This window comes from Marmota flaviventris, chromosome 18 (genome assembly GCF_047511675.1).
Source record: "Marmota flaviventris isolate mMarFla1 chromosome 18, mMarFla1.hap1, whole genome shotgun sequence".
In the NCBI taxonomy this organism is placed as follows: Eukaryota; Metazoa; Chordata; class Mammalia; order Rodentia; family Sciuridae; genus Marmota; species Marmota flaviventris.
Window position 1 is genome coordinate 29,636,451 of NC_092515.1, and position 5,922 is coordinate 29,642,372.

Here is a 5,922-nt window from a genome sequence, read left to right on the forward strand (position 1 = left end):
GGGAATTAAAGGAACCTGCATTTTTAGGAGGCCTGAGGTGTGTCCAGGTACAGAGTTTAGAGATCAAAGACACTGCCTGACGAACCTGAAAGGCATTTGGCACAGTATCCTCCTCTGGGAAAGAAACTGCATCTCTCCTGGATGTGTGTGGAGGACAGAAGAAGGAACCATTTTGCAGCCATGGTGCAGGGGCCAGTAACTGGGGTAGCAGACTCCTGGCAAACCCAAGTTTGGCCCAAAATATAATCCTGGCTAATCCATACTGCCTGACACAGAGTATGCCTGAGTGACCAGGAGAAAATCAGACATGGAGAGGGGTTTACACAGGAGACAACCGGTTATGGAAACCCACTGGGCTCTATCCCTCTGATCTGGCTGCTTGCAGGACCAGCTGGGAGAGACACACCTGGTTGGGAATTCAAAAGGGTGGGCATGGAGAGATTGAGTTTGGAGACTGAACCCCATAACAGGAAATGTGGGGTCTGCAGGTAATGGAGTGGACTAAGAATCGGCTCTCCATTGCAGGAGTGGAACCCAGGGGAGATCCCTGGGGCGCAGTCTTCCAGTGTGGCCCAGCAAATCTCCAGACCAATTGGCATTCAGCAAAGAGCCTGGATCCTGTCCCATGACCCTGCAAGGCACCAACACCTACCTGGTGGGGACCGGCTCTAGAAACTACCTATTGTATTAAAAAACTCCCACGGAATCCTCACAGAAAAGAAATTATAGGAAATGGAGAGCAACAATATATTTATCTGAAAGATGGAGATGTGATTAAGACTGAGGGAGCCATTCTAAGAGTTATAGACACACCTGGCCGCGCTGATGATCATATGGCTCTACTCTTAGAAGAGGAAAATGCCCTCTTTTCTGGAGATTGCATTCTTGGGGAAGGAAAAACTATATTTGAAGACCTCTATGATTATATGAACTCCCTGAAAGAGTTATTGAAGATCAAAGCAAATATTATATATCCAGAATATTCCTGAGAATTTACATAAAATGGCTGAAAGTAACGTCTTGCTTCATTTGAAAAAACTAGAAAAAGAAGGGAAAATATTTAGCAACACGGATCCTAACAAGAAGTGGAGAGCTGCACTTTAGTTTCAAATTAATGAAAGTTCTGTTTTGTTTCGCTTTTAGGGGATGGTATGTTTTCCCAGATGTGGGTTATGTGGAGAGAATATGGAATGTAGAATTCAAAAATACACTTCAAAACAATATGTTTGTTCTAAAATACGTAAACTGCATTTGATATCTATAGTATAGGTTTTTTAACCTTGGTCTTTTAACATTTTACCAAAAATTCAGAATCCAAGAGTTTGTCAATTTTCTGTGAATTAAATAAAATGGCTATTTTCAGAATAATGAAATTTAGCCAAGCATAGTGATGCACACCTAAAATCCCAGGAATTCAAGAGGCTAAGGTGGGAGGATCACAAGTTTGAGGCCCTCATGGGCAACTTTGCAAGACCCTGTCTCAAAATAAAAACCCAAACTAGCTTGGGATGTGGCTCAGTAGTAGAGCACCCCTGGGTTCAATCCCCAGTACCACAAAAAATAAATTTTAAATTTTGGTAATTTAAACCTGATATTACTTTTGGAGATTAGTTATCTATTACCAGTTTTCAGTAATACTATTTTCTCTAACTGCTTCAGTTAACAGCCCAGATTTCTATATATTCTTTCCTTTTCCTCAATGCTTGTCCTTATCTATATATAACAGCTTGTTTTCACGTTTCTATCAATTATATTATGATTAAGTATTGGTTCCGTAGCTTGTATCATATGTATTTTCTTATAATGGTATCCCACAAGTGACTCATGTAAATCAATTTGGGGAACTGAAATTTATTAAACTTCCAATTTAAAGTGTTATATGAATAATTTGTTTTTGTTATCCATTAGTGCAAGCAGCATACTTTCTGAGTTTAATGTCTGTCCACAGTCATCAGCTTATATATGAATCATACACCAAAAAATTGGTTATAAATTAGATTATAATACAGGGCTTTTTATTTTAATATAAGTAGCATTCTTAAATAGTTTAGGTTCAAAGGGTAGCTCATCAATGCTTATTTAGTCTTAATAATGTTGACAAATTTCAATACTAAAATAAACTTGAATCCTAAAAAAAAAAAAAAAGAGCCTGGAGCCTGGAGCCTACCGATGCCTAAACCCTGCCTCCAGGAGTCCCACCTACAGAATCACCTCTCTCACAACACCCCGCTCTCAAGGTGTAGCAAGCATCACACTCCAGACCACCCCACATAAAACTGCTGAAATGGGAAGTTGAGGATCTGTTGAACTCCAACGGAAACCATTTTTTTAATTTTTCATTGAGATGTTCCCCTCTTCCTCTGTTTAATTGTGACCTTAATGGTTCATGAATATTTATACATATTCATATTTGGTTTTTACTTATTTCTAGCATTTTTGAGGCCAGTTACTTTTCATGGATCAGATTTTGAGGGCTAGGATTTTGATTACTGTATTTCAATAATGTTCTGTATTCTATTTTAATTTAATTTTTTAAACGTTTACACATATATATTTGTATATATGTTACATATTGTTTCCTTCCATTCTGTTATTTTTCTTTTCTTCTAATAGCCAATCTCCATTGTTTTTTCTTTCATTCTTGCTTGTTTACTTCTATCTTCTCTCCTCCTCCCTCATAATCATCACATCCTACATCACTTCTGTTTTCTTCCTGTCCCTCATTTGAAATTGTAAACCCTATTGCAAACTTACCATTTTTATTGTAGGCAATTACTGATCATATAGTTTCTGTTTATTGTGACAATTAACATTGTAGACATCATAGCAGGTTTAATGCTGTATATTCTTTGCATTGATTACTATTATTTGTCTCTTCCTAAATGGTGAGGTACTGGAATCCTTCAGGGACACTATAAGTCCACAGGGTAGGAACTCTACTGCCTCAGGTCTATACTGTTAGATGGGTAGACACAAAAACAACATGAAAAAGCAAGGGAATAAATCATCCCAAACAAACCAAGATACTTCAACAGAATCCATCAACATCACAGATGAAGGAATGTCAGAAAAGGAATTTAGAAGGTACACAGTTAAACTGATCTGTGAGGTAAAAGATGATGTAAGGAGTGAAATCAGAGAGAAAATACAGGAAGTGAAAGATCACTTCAGTAAAGAGAGATTATGGGAAAAATAATGAAGCAGAAATCCTCAAAAGGAAGGAATCAATAAACCAAATTAAAAATTTTATGGAAAGCATCACCAGCAGAACAGATCACTTGGAAGAGAGTTTCAGGCAATGAAGACAACATATATAATCCTAAAAATAAAGCTGACTATGGAGAAAAGATGTTAAGAGATCATGACCAGAACTTCCAACAAATATGGGATAACCTGAAAACACCAAAGTTAAGATGTATTAGAATAGATGAAGGCTTGGAGATATAAACCAAAGGAATGTACAATCTTTTCAATGAAATAATATCAGGAAATTTCCCAAACCTAAAGAATGAAATGGAAAATCAAATATAAGAGGCTTACAGGACCACAAATATACAAAATTACAACAGACCCACACCAACGCATGCTATTATGAAAATGCCTAACATAAAGAATAAGGATATAATTTTAAAGGTTGCCAGAGAAAAATGAGAGGTGACATTTAGAGGGAAACCAATCCAGATCTCAGCTGATTTCTCAACACAGATCCTCAAATCTAGGAGGTCTTGGAAAAATATATACCAAGCTCTGAAACAAAATGAATGTCAGACAAGAATACTATACCCGGCAAAAAGCTTCATAATTGATGACAAAATAAAAACCCTTCCATAATGCACAAAAGTTAAAAGAATTCACAACTGGAAAGCTTGCACTATAAAATGTGCTCAATAAGATATTTCCTGAAGAAGAAATAAAAAATAAAGGTGAAAACCAGCAAAGGGAGGAACTACACTAGAAGAATACTCAATCAAAGGAGAAGAAACCTAACTCAAATTGAAACCATAAATAAATCAAAATGGCAGGGAATAAAAATCATATCTCAATAATAACATTGAATGTAAATGGCCTAAACTCATCAATCAAAAGACATAGATTGAGAGATTGGATTAAAAAACAAGACCCAACAATATACTGTCTCCAAGAGACTCACCTTATAGACAAAGATTTCCACAGACTGAAGGTAAAAGAATGAGAAAAACCCATATCATTTATTATGGTTTGGATGTGAGGTGTTGCCCCCAAACTCATGTGTGAGACAACTCAAGAAGGTTTGGAGAAGAAATGATTGGGTTATGAGAGCCTTAACTCAATCAGTGAATTAATCCTCTGGAAGGATTAACTGAGTGGTAACTAAAGGTGGGTAGAATGTGGCTGGAGGAGGTGGGTCCCTGTGTATATGCCTTTGTTGTATATATTTCATATCTGGTGAGTGGAGTCTCTCTCTGCTGCCTAATCATCATGTGAGCTGCTTCCTTCTGCCACACTCTTCTGCCATGAAGTTTTGCTTCACCTGGATCCCCTGGAGTGGATCTGGCTGTCTATGGACTGAGACCTCTGAAATCATGAGCCTCCAAATAAATTTTTCCTTCTGTACAGTTGTTCTGGTCGGGTCCTTTAGTCACAGCAACAAAAAAGCTGACAAAAAAACCTACACGGATCTCATAAAGAGGCCCAAGCAGGTATTTCTATCCTTATATCAGATAAAGTGGACTTCAAGCCAAAGTCAATCAGAATGGAAAAGAAGGACATTTTTATACAGCTTGAGGGAATTATATATCAACAAGACCTAACAGTTGTAAATATTTATGCCCCAAACAATGGAGCATCTATGTACATCAACAAATCCTCACATTCAAGAATCAAAGAGACCACAACACAATAATATGGGGTGACTTTAACATACCTCTCTCACCACTGGATAGATCCTCCAAACAAAAACTAAATCAAAAAGCTATAGAACTAAAAAAATGCAGTTAATAATTTAAACTTAACAGACATATATATAGAATATTTCATCCATCAATAACTGAATTTACTTTCTTCTCAGCAGCACATGGCTCCTACTCTAAAATAGACCATATCTTACTTAGGCCACAAAGCAACACTTAGCAAAGACAAAAAAAAAAAAAAATAGAGATGGTACCTTGCATTGTATCGGTTCATTATGGAATGAAATCAGAAATCAACAATAAAATAAAAAAATAGAAGATACTCTTAACACCTGGAGGCTAAATAATAGGCTATTGAATGATCAATGGATAGCAGAAGAAATCAGGCATGAAATAAAAAAAAATACTTAGAGGTAAATGAGAACATCAATAAAATATATCAAAATATCTTGGACACTATGAAGGCAATGCTAAGAGGAGAGTTTACTGCATTGAGTTAATTCATTAAAAAATAGAAAGTCACCAAATAAATAACCTAATATTACATCTCAAAGTTCTAGAAAAAGAACAAATCAACACCAAAGCCAGAAAAAGACAGGAAATAATTGAAATGAATGTAACTGAAAAAAAATAAACAGAAAAATTAATGGAACAAAAGTTGGTTCTTTGGGAAAAAATAAATAAGTAATTAAAGATGATAATAAATAATTTAAAAATTATAAACAAATAATTTAAAAATGATAAATAAATTCTCATTTATAAATATCTTATCAATAAATAAAATTATTAGCCATGCTAATGAAGAGACAGAAAAAACTCAAATTACTAAAATTTGTGGTGAAAAAGGTAATATTACAATGGACACTACTGAAATACAGACTATAATCAGAAACTATTTTGAAAATTTATACTCTAATAAAATAGGAAATCTTAAAGTCATCAACAAATTTCTAGAGACATATGCCTGCACAAATTGAATCAGGAGGACATAGAAAATTTAAACAGATGAATTTTAACTAATATAATTGAAGAT

The 5,922-nt window shown here is 35.3% G+C and overlaps 1 pseudogene; it reads left to right on the plus strand.

The window, feature by feature from the left end:
- The first annotated feature begins 625 nt into the window (after window positions 1–625).
- On the plus strand, window positions 626–1,137 carry LOC139702726 (endoribonuclease LACTB2 pseudogene; annotated as a pseudogene).
- The last annotated feature ends 4,785 nt before the right edge of the window (window positions 1,138–5,922 follow it).